Source organism: Microcebus murinus, chromosome 21 (genome assembly GCF_040939455.1).
Source record: "Microcebus murinus isolate Inina chromosome 21, M.murinus_Inina_mat1.0, whole genome shotgun sequence".
Lineage (NCBI taxonomy): Eukaryota > Metazoa > Chordata > Mammalia > Primates > Cheirogaleidae > Microcebus > Microcebus murinus.
The window spans coordinates 335,543-352,699 of NC_134124.1; the positions used below are offsets into that span (position 1 = coordinate 335,543).

The 17,157-nt window shown below is 64.0% G+C and overlaps 5 pseudogenes; all 5 read left to right on the top strand.

Moving 5' to 3' along the window:
* The first annotated feature begins 1,676 nt into the window (after nucleotides 1–1,676).
* On the top strand, nucleotides 1,677–1,795 carry LOC142863244 (uncharacterized; annotated as a pseudogene).
* A 3,471-nt stretch (nucleotides 1,796–5,266) lies between these two features.
* Nucleotides 5,267–5,385, top strand: LOC142863246 (uncharacterized; annotated as a pseudogene).
* Nucleotides 5,386–8,852: 3,467 nt separating this feature from the next.
* LOC142863247 (uncharacterized) lies at nucleotides 8,853–8,971 on the top strand (annotated as a pseudogene).
* Nucleotides 8,972–12,436: 3,465 nt separating this feature from the next.
* Nucleotides 12,437–12,555, top strand: LOC142863248 (uncharacterized; annotated as a pseudogene).
* A 3,473-nt stretch (nucleotides 12,556–16,028) lies between these two features.
* LOC142863249 (uncharacterized) lies at nucleotides 16,029–16,147 on the top strand (annotated as a pseudogene).
* The last annotated feature ends 1,010 nt before the right edge of the window (nucleotides 16,148–17,157 follow it).

The following is a 17,157-nucleotide window of genomic DNA, read 5'->3' on the forward strand; positions in this document are numbered from 1 at the left end:
TGTCTCTGAGCCCTGTGCCTTGTCGGGGGTGGGGGGCGGGGGGGAGGAGGAGGTGGGAAGGGCCGGGGCCTGCAGTCCTGTTCCCGGGGTGGCACGGCAAGTGGCTTCTTCCACAGGCTGCTTGGCCTGGGCTCCCTGCACCTGGGCCTTTGGAGGACTGGCCCTGTGCTTGCCAACACTTCCTGCAGGGACCCAGAGCTGGGAGGTTGCATCTCTCAGCCCTGGGTCGGGCAGAGCCCCAGCGGGCCATGCCCACAACCTCTCTCAGCACCGGTCCCCCAGAAGGCTCCTTTGGGACCAGGATTCTCTTGCGGTGACTCTTTAAGGTCTGGCCCCTGGATGGAGGGGCACCAGGAGTAGAGGAGCAGGAAGGGGAAGGGGGTGGCCATGCGAGGGGACACTTTGAGGCCGAGTCCCAGCTTCAGCCTGATCCTCCTGGGAACCCCGCTCTGAGACAAGGAGCCGGGCTTCGCATTCCCACAGCAGCCAGTCGTGGGCTGAGGACACCTGGGGCGTTGGGAACTCCCTGGCTTCTCCTTGGTTTAACATCTAGAGCTGCTTGTGAATCGCGCCGCCACACACACCCGAGCGCAGGTGTCTTCCGCACAGACTGCGGGCCTCGCTCTTCTGAACGCCGCCGGCTCGCCACCCACCCACGCGTGAACCTGGTCAGGGTGCTTTCTCTCAGGGGCAGACTCTTTTCCGGGCGGGCTACCGGTGTCTCTGTTTGCTCGTTTCTTTCTTCCATTTCGGGAAAGTCTTCCTTGCTGGGTGTGGAAATCTCCTATGCCTTCCCTCGCCTATTCTGTCAGCTTTAAAATTCTCTTTCAGTGGCCACCCTCACAGATGGATTAGGAAACTCTTTCCGGTGCACTCATTAGTGAAATGACCTCAAGGAAGCTGGAATCCAATATCTAATGGCCGATTTTTAGCGAGTCCACACGCCAGGGTGGTCGGGGTCCAATGCAGCCCCGGCCAGGCCCAGGCCCCTTGGACTGGGCCACAGGAGGACACGGAGGAGGGTCCCGGCCCCCACGAAGCGGTGCCGGCAGTTCTCCACGGGCTTGGGCGTTTTCCAGAGGTAGGAGATGGAGGGGACTGATTTCTTCAGCGCCCCACAAACCACCCCACCCCACCCATGGGACACATCCCCAGAGAGAGACGCCCCATACACTGGCTGTGCCCCAGCCCTGGCCCCGGGGAATAGGCGGCAGCCCACCCACAGGGCGAGGGGGGGGCGCAGCTGAAAGGGGTTGTGGGGGAGGGCGGCCCCTGGCTGGGGTCAAAGGGCGAGCGCCCCGCGCTCGCGCGTGCGCAGTCAGCGGCGGCGACGCGCTGGGGGTGGGCAGCGGGTAGGTGAAGGAGGCCTGGGGAGGAGACGAGGGGGGCTGGGAGGGCTCCACCTTGGCGAGTCCAGCCGTGGAGGCGCATCTTGTGTGAGTGTGAGTGAGTGTGAGTGTGTGTGTGTGTGTATAGAGAGACAGCCCCCCCCCCGCCCCGGGCCGCCCCGCCCCGCCCATCAACCCCGTCCCTGGGAGCCCGCGGGACCCGGCCGGCGAACTCAACAGGCCCGGCCCGGCGCGGGGCCTGGGGCGGGAGGCGGCGGCGGCGGCGGCGGGGGAGAAAGCGCAGAGAGGCTCGGCTTCTTGAGCGGGGCAGGGGCGCCCTCCGCCGCCGTCTAGGGCCACCCCACCCTGAACGCCCCCGATCTCGTCTGGTCTCGGAAGCTAAGCAGGGTCGGGCCTGGTTAGTACTTGGATGGGAGACCGCCTGGGAATACCGGGTGCCACAGGCTGCTGCTTTTTTTTTTTTTTTTTTTTTTTCCTCTTGTTCTGTCCCCTTTTTGGGAGCGGGGCGGCGGCGGCCCGGGGTGGGGGTGACCCCAACCCTCAGCGCCCGCCGCGGTGCCTGGCGCCGCAGCCCGCACCGTGGGGCCTCCTCTTGTCCCAAGCCGCGACACCGCCGCCACGCGGCAGCATGCGTGGCATCTGGACTGTCAGGTCTCAGACCAAAGGTCTGCTCTGTGGGAACCGACACGCTGGAGGAAACCTTGAGAGTCTGAGAGGGGAGGGAGTTCCAGAAGAAGGCCAGGATGTCATTTTGAGGGAGTATGTGACCAGAACTCGTCCCGTTGCTTTTGGGGTTCTATGGGCTACACGCAGGAATCTTTGGTGGTGGCACCTGATGTTGGGGGATCCGGAGTCACACCCAGACCTGCTCCACAGGCCTCCTTTTACTTTTCTCTTCGGATTCATGATTTTTAAAAAGTGTCTCTTACCTCTAGGATTGCATTTTCTTTTCTCTCTCTTTTCAAGCAGATGATGGGAGTACAAGTGTTCAGGTGACATGTGTTGCCCGTGCCCCCCTCCCCCCTGTGTTCTCATTCATATACCTCTCATGTTGTTCCAGCGTATCGTGGGGGTACCAATGTTAAGGTCGGGTGCGTTGCCCTCTCCCAGCCTCCCCCCTCGGGTCAGAGCTTCAAGTGCTCCCATCCCCCAGTCGGTGCGCACCCACCCCATGCCTAATGGAGGTGTATGCCCCTCCCCTCCCCCCACCCGCCCGACACCCACCCGATGAAGGTGATTCCTCTCTGTCCACTTAGGTGTCCATCCGTTCGTACCAATTTGCTGGTGAGCGCGCTCACGTGGTGCTCGTGTGTCCATTCTTGGGATACCTGGCTTACTGGAACGGGTTCCAGCTCTGGCCAGGAGAACACGAGAGGCGCCCTCTCACCGCTGCTCCTCACAGCCGAATGGCACTCCGTGGTGTCCACGCGCCACATTTTATTAATGCACTCCTGGATGGATGGGCACTCGGGTCGCTTCCACGTCTTTGCGATTGTGAATTGTGCCCTAACTGTAACCCTAACCCTTACCCAGCCCGTCTCCTCTGCCCCTGCCTGACGCACTCCTCCCCGGCCTGGCCCGTCACTGTCCTGGGCTCCCGCCTGACCGGCTCCTCCCCGCCCGGCCTGTCACCGTCCTCTGCCCCTGCCTGACATGCTCCTTCCCGCCCGGCCTCTCACCGTCCTCGGCCCCTGCCTGACCGGCTCCTCCGTCGCCTGGGCCTTCCAAGGGCTTGGTGTGGACGCTGCTTCCAGGAAGCCCTCCAGAAACCCGGCAGCAGGGTGGCCGCAGCAGTCTCCAGCAGCCGTCCCTAAGTCGCGTGAGTGCGGGGGACGTGCCCCCGCTGTGCCCCCGCGGGGGCCCAGCCTGGTGTCTTCCCTGAGGCCCTGCGGCTGCCGGCTGGGCTGCCGCTCCCCGCAAGGGGAGAGCCGCGGAGGTGGGGACCGCCTCCTGATGGGGAGGTACACGCAGCTCTCCACGCAGCTCTCCACGTCGGATTCCGGGGCTCTCTGTCCTGCCCGAAGGCCCAGCTGGCCTGCGGGTCCTTAGAGTGGCAAAAACATCCGAAAGCTGAGATTGAGGGTCCGGTGGCTGTCTGCACTTTTGTGCTGGGCACCCCAGGGAGGCCCGGGGGCTGGCTGGACAACGTGGTCTGCTGGGCGGGGGGGTTGGAGGAGCAACTGATGCCCTTTGCACTTTGGGTAGCAAGAGTCTGAGGTGTCTCTGAGCCCTGTGCCTTGTCGGGGGTGGGGGGCGGGGGGGAGGAGGAGGTGGGAAGGGCCGGGGCCTGCAGTCCTGTTCCCGGGGTGGCACGGCAAGTGGCTTCTTCCACAGGCTGCTTGGCCTGGGCTCCCTGCACCTGGGCCTTTGGAGGACTGGCCCTGTGCTTGCCAACACTTCCTGCAGGGACCCAGAGCTGGGAGGTTGCATCTCTCAGCCCTGGGTCGGGCAGAGCCCCAGCGGGCCATGCCCACAACCTCTCTCAGCACCGGTCCCCCAGAAGGCTCCTTTGGGACCAGGATTCTCTTGCGGTGACTCTTTAAGGTCTGGCCCCTGGATGGAGGGGCACCAGGAGTAGAGGAGCAGGAAGGGGAAGGGGGTGGCCATGCGAGGGGACACTTTGAGGCCAAGTCCCAGCTTCAGCCTGATCCTCCTGGGAACCCCGCTCTGAGACAAGGAGCCGGGCTTCGCATTCCCACAGCAGCCAGTTGTGGGCTGAGGACACCTGGGGCGTTGGGAACTCCCTGGCTTCTCCTTGGTTTAACATCTAGAGCTGCTTGTGAATCGCGCCGCCACACACACCCGAGCGCAGGTGTCTTCCGCACAGACTGCGGGCCTCGCTCTTCTGAACGCCGCCGGCTCGCCACCCACCCACGCGTGAACCTGGTCAGGGTGCTTTCTCTCAGGGGCAGACTCTTTTCCGGGCGGGCTACCGGTGTCTCTGTTTGCTCGTTTCTTTCTTCCATTTCGGGAAAGTCTTCCTTGCTGGGTGTGGAAATCTCCTATGCCTTCCCTCGCCTATTCTGTCAGCTTTAAAATTCTCTTTCAGTTGCCACCCTCACAGATGGATTAGGAAACTCTTTCCGGTGCACTCATTAGTGAAATGACCTCAAGGAAGCTGGAATCCAATATCTAATGGCCGATTTTTAGCGAGTCCACACGCCAGGGTGGTCGGGGTCCAATGCAGCCCCGGCCAGGCCCAGGCCCCTTGGACTGGGCCACAGGAGGACACGGAGGAGGGTCCCGGCCCCCACGAAGCGGTGCCGGCAGTTCTCCACGGGCTTGGGCGTTTTCCAGAGGTAGGAGATGGAGGGGACTGATTTCTTCAGCGCCCCACAAACCACCCCACCCCACCCATGGGACACATCCCCAGAGAGAGACGCCCCATACACTGGCTGTGCCCCAGCCCTGGCCCCGGGGAATAGGCGGCAGCCCACCCACAGGGCGAGGGGGGGGCGCAGCTGAAAGGGGTTGTGGGGGAGGGCGGCCCCTGGCTGGGGTCAAAGGGCGAGCGCCCCGCGCTCGCGCGTGCGCAGTCAGCGGCGGCGACGCGCTGGGGGTGGGCAGCGGGTAGGTGAAGGAGGCCTGGGGAGGAGACGAGGGGGGCTGGGAGGGCTCCACCTTGGCGAGTCCAGCCGTGGAGGCGCATCTTGTGTGAGTGTGAGTGAGTGTGAGTGTGTGTGTGTGTGTATAGAGAGACAGCCCCCCCCCCCCCCCGCCCCGGGCCGCCCCGCCCCGCCCATCAACCCCGTCCCTGGGAGCCCGCGGGACCCGGCCGGCGAACTCAACAGGCCCGGCCCGGCGCGGGGCCTGGGGCGGGAGGCGGCGACGGCGGCGGCGGCGGCGGCGGCGGCGGCGGGGGGGAAAGCGCAGAGAGGCTCGGCTTCTTGAGCGGGGCAGGGGCGCCCTCCGCCGCCGTCTAGGGCCACCCCACCCTGAACGCCCCCGATCTCGTCTGGTCTCGGAAGCTAAGCAGGGTCGGGCCTGGTTAGTACTTGGATGGGAGACCGCCTGGGAATACCGGGTGCCACAGGCTGCTGCTTTTTTTTTTTTTTTTTTTCCTCTTGTTCTGTCCCCTTTCTGGGAGCGGGGCGGCGGCGGCCCGGGGTGGGGGTGACCCCAACCCTCAGCGCCCGCCGCGGTGCCTGGCGCCGCAGCCCGCACCGTGGGGCCTCCTCTTGTCCCAAGCCGCGACACCGCCGCCACGCGGCAGCATGCGTGGCATCTGGACTGTCAGGTCTCAGACCAAAGGTCTGCTCTGTGGGAACCGACACGCTGGAGGAAACCTTGAGAGTCTGAGAGGGGAGGGAGTTCCAGAAGAAGGCCAGGATGTCATTTTGAGGGAGTATGTGACCAGAACTCGTCCCGTTGCTTTTGGGGTTCTATGGGCTACACGCAGGAATCTTTGGTGGTGGCACCTGATGTTGGGGGATCCGGAGTCACACCCAGACCTGCTCCACAGGCCTCCTTTTACTTTTCTCTTCGGATTCATGATTTTTAAAAAGTGTCTCTTACCTCTAGGATTGCATTTTCTTTTCTCTCTCTTTTCAAGCAGATGATGGGAGTACAAGTGTTCAGGTGACATGTGTTGCCCGTGCCCCCCTCCCCCCTGTGTTCTCATTCATATACCTCTCATGTTGTTCCAGCGTATCGTGGGGGTACCAATGTTAAGGTCGGGTGCGTTGCCCTCTCCCAGCCTCCCCCCTCGGGTCAGAGCTTCAAGTGCTCCCATCCCCCAGTCGGTGCGCACCCACCCCATGCCTAATGGATGTGTATGCCCCTCCCCTCCCCCCACCCGCCCGACACCCACCCGATGAAGGTGATTCCTCTCTGTCCACTTAGGTGTCCATCCGTTCGTACCAATTTGCTGGTGAGCGCGCTCACGTGGTGCTCGTGTGTCCATTCTTGGGATACCTGGCTTACTGGAACGGGTTCCAGCTCTGGCCAGGAGAACACGAGAGGCGCCCTCTCACCGCTGCTCCTCACAGCCGAATGGCACTCCGTGGTGTCCACGCGCCACATTTTATTAATGCACTCCTGGATGGATGGGCACTCGGGTCGCTTCCACGTCTTTGCGATTGTGAATTGTGCCCTAACTGTAACCCTAACCCTTACCCAGCCCGTCTCCTCTGCCCCTGCCTGACGCACTCCTCCCCGGCCTGGCCCGTCACTGTCCTGGGCTCCCGCCTGACCGGCTCCTCCCCGCCCGGCCTGTCACCGTCCTCTGCCCCTGCCTGACATGCTCCTTCCCGCCCGGCCTCTCACCGTCCTCGGCCCCTGCCTGACCGGCTCCTCCGTCGCCTGGGCCTTCCAAGGGCTTGGTGTGGACGCTGCTTCCAGGAAGCCCTCCAGAAACCCGGCAGCAGGGTGGCCGCAGCAGTCTCCAGCAGCCGTCCCTAAGTCGCGTGAGTGCGGGGGACGTGCCCCCGCTGTGCCCCCGCGGGGGCCCAGCCTGGTGTCTTCCCTGAGGCCCTGCGGCTGCCGGCTGGGCTGCCGCTCCCCGCAAGGGGAGAGCCGCGGAGGTGGGGACCGCCTCCTGATGGGGAGGTACACGCAGCTCTCCACGCAGCTCTCCACGTCGGATTCCGGGGCTCTCTGTCCTGCCCGAAGGCCCAGCTGGCCTGCGGGTCCTTAGAGTGGCGAAAACATCCGAAAGCTGAGATTGAGGGTCCGGTGGCTGTCTGCACTTTTGTGCTGGGCACCCCAGGGAGGCCCGGGGGCTGGCTGGACAACGTGGTCTGCTGGGCGGGGGGGTTGGAGGAGCAACTGATGCCCTTTGCACTTTGGGTAGCAAGAGTCTGAGGTGTCTCTGAGCCCTGTGCCTTGTCGGGGGTGGGGGGCGGGGGGGAGGAGGAGGTGGGAAGGGCCGGGGCCTGCAGTCCTGTTCCCGGGGTGGCACGGCAAGTGGCTTCTTCCACAGGCTGCTTGGCCTGGGCTCCCTGCACCTGGGCCTTTGGAGGACTGGCCCTGTGCTTGCCAACACTTCCTGCAGGGACCCAGAGCTGGGAGGTTGCATCTCTCAGCCCTGGGTCGGGCAGAGCCCCAGCGGGCCATGCCCACAACCTCTCTCAGCACCGGTCCCCCAGAAGGCTCCTTTGGGACCAGGATTCTCTTGCGGTGACTCTTTAAGGTCTGGCCCCTGGATGGAGGGGCACCAGGAGTAGAGGAGCAGGAAGGGGAAGGGGGTGGCCATGCGAGGGGACACTTTGAGGCCAAGTCCCAGCTTCAGCCTGATCCTCCTGGGAACCCCGCTCTGAGACAAGGAGCCGGGCTTCGCATTCCCACAGCAGCCAGTCGTGGGCTGAGGACACCTGGGGCGTTGGGAACTCCCTGGCTTCTCCTTGGTTTAACATCTAGAGCTGCTTGTGAATCGCGCCGCCACACACACCCGAGCGCAGGTGTCTTCCGCACAGACTGCGGGCCTCGCTCTTCTGAACGCCGCCGGCTCGCCACCCACCCACGCGTGAACCTGGTCAGGGTGCTTTCTCTCAGGGGCAGACTCTTTTCCGGGCGGGCTACCGGTGTCTCTGTTTGCTCGTTTCTTTCTTCCATTTCGGGAAAGTCTTCCTTGCTGGGTGTGGAAATCTCCTATGCCTTCCCTCGCCTATTCTGTCAGCTTTAAAATTCTCTTTCAGTGGCCACCCTCACAGATGGATTAGGAAACTCTTTCCGGTGCACTCATTAGTGAAATGACCTCAAGGAAGCTGGAATCCAATATCTAATGGCCGATTTTTAGCGAGTCCACACGCCAGGGTGGTCGGGGTCCAATGCAGCCCCGGCCAGGCCCAGGCCCCTTGGACTGGGCCACAGGAGGACACGGAGGAGGGTCCCGGCCCCCACGAAGCGGTGCCGGCAGTTCTCCACGGGCTTGGGCGTTTTCCAGAGGTAGGAGATGGAGGGGACTGATTTCTTCAGCGCCCCACAAACCACCCCACCCCACCCATGGGACACATCCCCAGAGAGAGACGCCCCATACACTGGCTGTGCCCCAGCCCTGGCCCCGGGGAATAGGCGGCAGCCCACCCACAGGGCGAGGGGGGGGCGCAGCTGAAAGGGGTTGTGGGGGAGGGCGGCCCCTGGCTGGGGTCAAAGGGCGAGCGCCCCGCGCTCGCGCGTGCGCAGTCAGCGGCGGCGACGCGCTGGGGGTGGGCAGCGGGTAGGTGAAGGAGGCCTGGGGAGGAGACGAGGGGGGCTGGGAGGGCTCCACCTTGGCGAGTCCAGCCGTGGAGGCGCATCTTGTGTGAGTGTGAGTGAGTGTGAGTGTGTGTGTGTGTGTATAGAGAGACAGCCCCCCCCCCCCCCCGCCCCGGGCCGCCCCGCCCCGCCCATCAACCCCGTCCCTGGGAGCCCGCGGGACCCGGCCGGCGAACTCAACAGGCCCGGCCCGGCGCGGGGCCTGGGGCGGGAGGCGGCGACGGCGGCGGCGGCGGCGGCGGCGGCGGCGGGGGGGAAAGCGCAGAGAGGCTCGGCTTCTTGAGCGGGGCAGGGGCGCCCTCCGCCGCCGTCTAGGGCCACCCCACCCTGAACGCCCCCGATCTCGTCTGGTCTCGGAAGCTAAGCAGGGTCGGGCCTGGTTAGTACTTGGATGGGAGACCGCCTGGGAATACCGGGTGCCACAGGCTGCTGCTTTTTTTTTTTTTTTTTTTCCTCTTGTTCTGTCCCCTTTCTGGGAGCGGGGCGGCGGCGGCCCGGGGTGGGGGTGACCCCAACCCTCAGCGCCCGCCGCGGTGCCTGGCGCCGCAGCCCGCACCGTGGGGCCTCCTCTTGTCCCAAGCCGCGACACCGCCGCCACGCGGCAGCATGCGTGGCATCTGGACTGTCAGGTCTCAGACCAAAGGTCTGCTCTGTGGGAACCGACACGCTGGAGGAAACCTTGAGAGTCTGAGAGGGGAGGGAGTTCCAGAAGAAGGCCAGGATGTCATTTTGAGGGAGTATGTGACCAGAACTCGTCCCGTTGCTTTTGGGGTTCTATGGGCTACACGCAGGAATCTTTGGTGGTGGCACCTGATGTTGGGGGATCCGGAGTCACACCCAGACCTGCTCCACAGGCCTCCTTTTACTTTTCTCTTCGGATTCATGATTTTTAAAAAGTGTCTCTTACCTCTAGGATTGCATTTTCTTTTCTCTCTCTTTTCAAGCAGATGATGGGAGTACAAGTGTTCAGGTGACATGTGTTGCCCGTGCCCCCCTCCCCCCTGTGTTCTCATTCATATACCTCTCATGTTGTTCCAGCGTATCGTGGGGGTACCAATGTTAAGGTCGGGTGCGTTGCCCTCTCCCAGCCTCCCCCCTCGGGTCAGAGCTTCAAGTGCTCCCATCCCCCAGTCGGTGCGCACCCACCCCATGCCTAATGGATGTGTATGCCCCTCCCCTCCCCCCACCCGCCCGACACCCACCCGATGAAGGTGATTCCTCTCTGTCCACTTAGGTGTCCATCCGTTCGTACCAATTTGCTGGTGAGCGCGCTCACGTGGTGCTCGTGTGTCCATTCTTGGGATACCTGGCTTACTGGAACGGGTTCCAGCTCTGGCCAGGAGAACACGAGAGGCGCCCTCTCACCGCTGCTCCTCACAGCCGAATGGCACTCCGTGGTGTCCACGCGCCACATTTTATTAATGCACTCCTGGATGGATGGGCACTCGGGTCGCTTCCACGTCTTTGCGATTGTGAATTGTGCCCTAACTGTAACCCTAACCCTTACCCAGCCCGTCTCCTCTGCCCCTGCCTGACGCACTCCTCCCCGGCCTGGCCCGTCACTGTCCTGGGCTCCCGCCTGACCGGCTCCTCCCCGCCCGGCCTGTCACCGTCCTCTGCCCCTGCCTGACATGCTCCTTCCCGCCCGGCCTCTCACCGTCCTCGGCCCCTGCCTGACCGGCTCCTCCGTCGCCTGGGCCTTCCAAGGGCTTGGTGTGGACGCTGCTTCCAGGAAGCCCTCCAGAAACCCGGCAGCAGGGTGGCCGCAGCAGTCTCCAGCAGCCGTCCCTAAGTCGCGTGAGTGCGGGGGACGTGCCCCCGCTGTGCCCCCGCGGGGGCCCAGCCTGGTGTCTTCCCTGAGGCCCTGCGGCTGCCGGCTGGGCTGCCGCTCCCCGCAAGGGGAGAGCCGCGGAGGTGGGGACCGCCTCCTGATGGGGAGGTACACGCAGCTCTCCACGCAGCTCTCCACGTCGGATTCCGGGGCTCTCTGTCCTGCCCGAAGGCCCAGCTGGCCTGCGGGTCCTTAGAGTGGCGAAAACATCCGAAAGCTGAGATTGAGGGTCCGGTGGGTGTCTGCACTTTTGTGCTGGGCACCCCAGGGAGGCCCGGGGGCTGGCTGGACAACGTGGTCTGCTGGGCGGGGGGGTTGGAGGAGCAACTGATGCCCTTTGCACTTTGGGTAGCAAGAGTCTGAGGTGTCTCTGAGCCCTGTGCCTTGTCGGGGGTGGGGGGCGGGGGGGAGGAGGAGGTGGGAAGGGCCGGGGCCTGCAGTCCTGTTCCCGGGGTGGCACGGCAAGTGGCTTCTTCCACAGGCTGCTTGGCCTGGGCTCCCTGCACCTGGGCCTTTGGAGGACTGGCCCTGTGCTTGCCAACACTTCCTGCAGGGACCCAGAGCTGGGAGGTTGCATCTCTCAGCCCTGGGTCGGGCAGAGCCCCAGCGGGCCATGCCCACAACCTCTCTCAGCACCGGTCCCCCAGAAGGCTCCTTTGGGACCAGGATTCTCTTGGGGTGACTCTTTAAGGTCTGGCCCCTGGATGGAGGGGCACCAGGAGTAGAGGAGCAGGAAGGGGAAGGGGGTGGCCATGCGAGGGGACACTTTGAGGCCAAGTCCCAGCTTCAGCCTGATCCTCCTGGGAACCCCGCTCTGAGACAAGGAGCCGGGCTTCGCATTCCCACAGCAGCCAGTCGTGGGCTGAGGACACCTGGGGCGTTGGGAACTCCCTGGCTTCTCCTTGGTTTAACATCTAGAGCTGCTTGTGAATCGCGCCGCCACACACACCCGAGCGCAGGTGTCTTCCGCACAGACTGCGGGCCTCGCTCTTCTGAACGCCGCCGGCTCGCCACCCACCCACGCGTGAACCTGGTCAGGGTGCTTTCTCTCAGGGGCAGACTCTTTTCCGGGCGGGCTACCGGTGTCTCTGTTTGCTCGTTTCTTTCTTCCATTTCGGGAAAGTCTTCCTTGCTGGGTGTGGAAATCTCCTATGCCTTCCCTCGCCTATTCTGTCAGCTTTAAAATTCTCTTTCAGTGGCCACCCTCACAGATGGATTAGGAAACTCTTTCCGGTGCACTCATTAGTGAAATGACCTCAAGGAAGCTGGAATCCAATATCTAATGGCCGATTTTTAGCGAGTCCACACGCCAGGGTGGTCGGGGTCCAATGCAGCCCCGGCCAGGCCCAGGCCCCTTGGACTGGGCCACAGGAGGACACGGAGGAGGGTCCCGGCCCCCACGAAGCGGTGCCGGCAGTTCTCCACGGGCTTGGGCGTTTTCCAGAGGTAGGAGATGGAGGGGACTGATTTCTTCAGCGCCCCACAAACCACCCCACCCCACCCATGGGACACATCCCCAGAGAGAGACGCCCCATACACTGGCTGTGCCCCAGCCCTGGCCCCGGGGAATAGGCGGCAGCCCACCCACAGGGCGAGGGGGGGGCGCAGCTGAAAGGGGTTGTGGGGGAGGGCGGCCCCTGGCTGGGGTCAAAGGGCGAGCGCCCCGCGCTCGCGCGTGCGCAGTCAGCGGCGGCGACGCGCTGGGGGTGGGCAGCGGGTAGGTGAAGGAGGCCTGGGGAGGAGACGAGGGGGGCTGGGAGGGCTCCACCTTGGCGAGTCCAGCCGTGGAGGCGCATCTTGTGTGAGTGTGAGTGAGTGTGAGTGTGTGTGTGTGTGTATAGAGAGACAGCCCCCCCCCCCCCGCCCCGGGCCGCCCCGCCCCGCCCATCAACCCCGTCCCTGGGAGCCCGCGGGACCCGGCCGGCGAACTCAACAGGCCCGGCCCGGCGCGGGGCCTGGGGCGGGAGGCGGCGACGGCGGCGGCGGCGGCGGCGGCGGCGGCGGGGGGGAAAGCGCAGAGAGGCTCGGCTTCTTGAGCGGGGCAGGGGCGCCCTCCGCCGCCGTCTAGGGCCACCCCACCCTGAACGCCCCCGATCTCGTCTGGTCTCGGAAGCTAAGCAGGGTCGGGCCTGGTTAGTACTTGGATGGGAGACCGCCTGGGAATACCGGGTGCCACAGGCTGCTGCTTTTTTTTTTTTTTTTTTTCCTCTTGTTCTGTCCCCTTTCTGGGAGCGGGGCGGCGGCGGCCCGGGGTGGGGGTGACCCCAACCCTCAGCGCCCGCCGCGGTGCCTGGCGCCGCAGCCCGCACCGTGGGGCCTCCTCTTGTCCCAAGCCGCGACACCGCCGCCACGCGGCAGCATGCGTGGCATCTGGACTGTCAGGTCTCAGACCAAAGGTCTGCTCTGTGGGAACCGACACGCTGGAGGAAACCTTGAGAGTCTGAGAGGGGAGGGAGTTCCAGAAGAAGGCCAGGATGTCATTTTGAGGGAGTATGTGACCAGAACTCGTCCCGTTGCTTTTGGGGTTCTATGGGCTACACGCAGGAATCTTTGGTGGTGGCACCTGATGTTGGGGGATCCGGAGTCACACCCAGACCTGCTCCACAGGCCTCCTTTTACTTTTCTCTTCGGATTCATGATTTTTAAAAAGTGTCTCTTACCTCTAGGATTGCATTTTCTTTTCTCTCTCTTTTCAAGCAGATGATGGGAGTACAAGTGTTCAGGTGACATGTGTTGCCCGTGCCCCCCTCCCCCCTGTGTTCTCATTCATATACCTCTCATGTTGTTCCAGCGTATCGTGGGGGTACCAATGTTAAGGTCGGGTGCGTTGCCCTCTCCCAGCCTCCCCCCTCGGGTCAGAGCTTCAAGTGCTCCCATCCCCCAGTCGGTGCGCACCCACCCCATGCCTAATGGATGTGTATGCCCCTCCCCTCCCCCCACCCGCCCGACACCCACCCGATGAAGGTGATTCCTCTCTGTCCACTTAGGTGTCCATCCGTTCGTACCAATTTGCTGGTGAGCGCGCTCACGTGGTGCTCGTGTGTCCATTCTTGGGATACCTGGCTTACTGGAACGGGTTCCAGCTCTGGCCAGGAGAACACGAGAGGCGCCCTCTCACCGCTGCTCCTCACAGCCGAATGGCACTCCGTGGTGTCCACGCGCCACATTTTATTAATGCACTCCTGGATGGATGGGCACTCGGGTCGCTTCCACGTCTTTGCGATTGTGAATTGTGCCCTAACTGTAACCCTAACCCTTACCCAGCCCGTCTCCTCTGCCCCTGCCTGACGCACTCCTCCCCGGCCTGGCCCGTCACTGTCCTGGGCTCCCGCCTGACCGGCTCCTCCCCGCCCGGCCTGTCACCGTCCTCTGCCCCTGCCTGACATGCTCCTTCCCGCCCGGCCTCTCACCGTCCTCGGCCCCTGCCTGACCGGCTCCTCCGTCGCCTGGGCCTTCCAAGGGCTTGGTGTGGACGCTGCTTCCAGGAAGCCCTCCAGAAACCCGGCAGCAGGGTGGCCGCAGCAGTCTCCAGCAGCCGTCCCTAAGTCGCGTGAGTGCGGGGGACGTGCCCCCGCTGTGCCCCCGCGGGGGCCTAGCCTGGTGTCTTCCCTGAGGCCCTGCGGCTGCCGGCTGGGCTGCCGCTCCCCGCAAGGGGAGAGCCGCGGAGGTGGGGACCGCCTCCTGATGGGGAGGTACACGCAGCTCTCCACGCAGCTCTCCACGTCGGATTCCGGGGCTCTCTGTCCTGCCCGAAGGCCCAGCTGGCCTGCGGGTCCTTAGAGTGGCGAAAACATCCGAAAGCTGAGATTGAGGGTCCGGTGGGTGTCTGCACTTTTGTGCTGGGCACCCCAGGGAGGCCCGGGGGCTGGCTGGACAACGTGGTCTGCTGGGCGGGGGGGTTGGAGGAGCAACTGATGCCCTTTGCACTTTGGGTAGCAAGAGTCTGAGGTGTCTCTGAGCCCTGTGCCTTGTCGGGGGTGGGGGGCGGGGGGGAGGAGGAGGTGGGAAGGGCCGGGGCCTGCAGTCCTGTTCCCGGGGTGGCACGGCAAGTGGCTTCTTCCACAGGCTGCTTGGCCTGGGCTCCCTGCACCTGGGCCTTTGGAGGACTGGCCCTGTGCTTGCCAACACTTCCTGCAGGGACCCAGAGCTGGGAGGTTGCATCTCTCAGCCCTGGGTCGGGCAGAGCCCCAGCGGGCCATGCCCACAACCTCTCTCAGCACCGGTCCCCCAGAAGGCTCCTTTGGGACCAGGATTCTCTTGCGGTGACTCTTTAAGGTCTGGCCCCTGGATGGAGGGGCACCAGGAGTAGAGGAGCAGGAAGGGGAAGGGGGTGGCCATGCGAGGGGACACTTTGAGGCCAAGTCCCAGCTTCAGCCTGATCCTCCTGGGAACCCCGCTCTGAGACAAGGAGCCGGGCTTCGCATTCCCACAGCAGCCAGTTGTGGGCTGAGGACACCTGGGGCGTTGGGAACTCCCTGGCTTCTCCTTGGTTTAACATCTAGAGCTGCTTGTGAATCGCGCCGCCACACACACCCGAGCGCAGGTGTCTTCCGCACAGACTGCGGGCCTCGCTCTTCTGAACGCCGCCGGCTCGCCACCCACCCACGCGTGAACCTGGTCAGGGTGCTTTCTCTCAGGGGCAGACTCTTTTCCGGGCGGGCTACCGGTGTCTCTGTTTGCTCGTTTCTTTCTTCCATTTCGGGAAAGTCTTCCTTGCTGGGTGTGGAAATCTCCTATGCCTTCCCTCGCCTATTCTGTCAGCTTTAAAATTCTCTTTCAGTGGCCACCCTCACAGATGGATTAGGAAACTCTTTCCGGTGCACTCATTAGTGAAATGACCTCAAGGAAGCTGGAATCCAATATCTAATGGCCGATTTTTAGCGAGTCCACACGCCAGGGTGGTCGGGGTCCAATGCAGCCCCGGCCAGGCCCAGGCCCCTTGGACTGGGCCACAGGAGGACACGGAGGAGGGTCCCGGCCCCCACGAAGCGGTGCCGGCAGTTCTCCAAGGGCTTGGGCGTTTTCCAGAGGTAGGAGATGGAGGGGACTGATTTCTTCAGCGCCCCACAAACCACCCCACCCCACCCATGGGACACATCCCCAGAGAGAGACGCCCCATACACTGGCTGTGCCCCAGCCCTGGCCCCGGGGAATAGGCGGCAGCCCACCCACAGGGCGAGGGGGGGGCGCAGCTGAAAGGGGTTGTGGGGGAGGGCGGCCCCTGGCTGGGGTCAAAGGGCGAGCGCCCCGCGCTCGCGCGTGCGCAGTCAGCGGCGGCGACGCGCTGGGGGTGGTCAGCGGGTAGGTGAAGGAGGCCTGGGGAGGAGACGAGGGGGGCTGGGAGGGCTCCACCTTGGCGAGTCCAGCCGTGGAGGCGCATCTTGTGTGAGTGTGAGTGAGTGTGAGTGTGTGTGTGTGTGTATAGAGAGACAGCCCCCCCCCCCCCCCGCCCCGGGCCGCCCCGCCCCGCCCATCAACCCCGTCCCTGGGAGCCCGCGGGACCCGGCCGGCGAACTCAACAGGCCCGGCCCGGCGCGGGGCCTGGGGCGGGAGGCGGCGGCGGCGGCGGCGGCGGCGGCGGCGGCGGCGGCGGCGGGGGGGAAAGCGCAGAGAGGCTCGGCTTCTTGAGCGGGGCAGGGACGCCCTCCGCCGCCGTCTAGGGCCACCCCACCCTGAACGCCCCCGATCTCGTCTGGTCTCGGAAGCTAAGCAGGGTCGGGCCTGGTTAGTACTTGGATGGGAGACCGCCTGGGAATACCGGGTGCCACAGGCTGCTGCTTTTTTTTTTTTTTTTTTTCCTCTTTTTCTGTCCCCTTTCTGGGAGCGGGGCGGCGGCGGCCCGGGGTGGGGGTGACCCCAACCCTCAGCGCCCGCCGCGGTGCCTGGCGCCGCAGCCCGCACCGTGGGGCCTCCTCTTGTCCCAAGCCGCGACACCGCCGCCACGCGGCAGCATGCGTGGCATCTGGACTGTCAGGTCTCAGACCAAAGGTCTGCTCTGTGGGAACCGACACGCTGGAGGAAACCTTGAGAGTCTGAGAGGGGAGGGAGTTCCAGAAGAAGGCCAGGATGTCATTTTGAGGGAGTATGTGACCAGAACTCGTCCCGTTGCTTTTGGGGTTCTATGGGCTACACGCAGGAATCTTTGGTGGTGGCACCTGATGTTGGGGGATCCGGAGTCACACCCAGACCTGCTCCACAGGCCTCCTTTTACTTTTCTCTTCGGATTCATGATTTTTAAAAAGTGTCTCTTACCTCTAGGATTGCATTTTCTTTTCTCTCTCTTTTCAAGCAGATGATGGGAGTACAAGTGTTCAGGTGACATGTGTTGCCCGTGCCCCCCTCCCCCCTGTGTTCTCATTCATATACCTCTCATGTTGTTCCAGCGTATCGTGGGGGTACCAATGTTAAGGTCGGGTGCGTTGCCCTCTCCCAGCCTCCCCCCTCGGGTCAGAGCTTCAAGTGCTCCCATCCCCCAGTCGGTGCGCACCCACCCCATGCCTAATGGATGTGTATGCCCCTCCCCTCCCCCCACCCGCCCGACACCCACCCGATGAAGGTGATTCCTCTCTGTCCACTTAGGTGTCCATCCGTTCGTACCAATTTGCTGGTGAGCGCGCTCACGTGGTGCTCGTGTGTCCATTCTTGGGATACCTGGCTTACTGGAACGGGTTCCAGCTCTGGCCAGGAGAACACGAGAGGCGCCCTCTCACCGCTGCTCCTCACAGCCGAATGGCACTCCGTGGTGTCCACGCGCCACATTTTATTAATGCACTCCTGGATGGA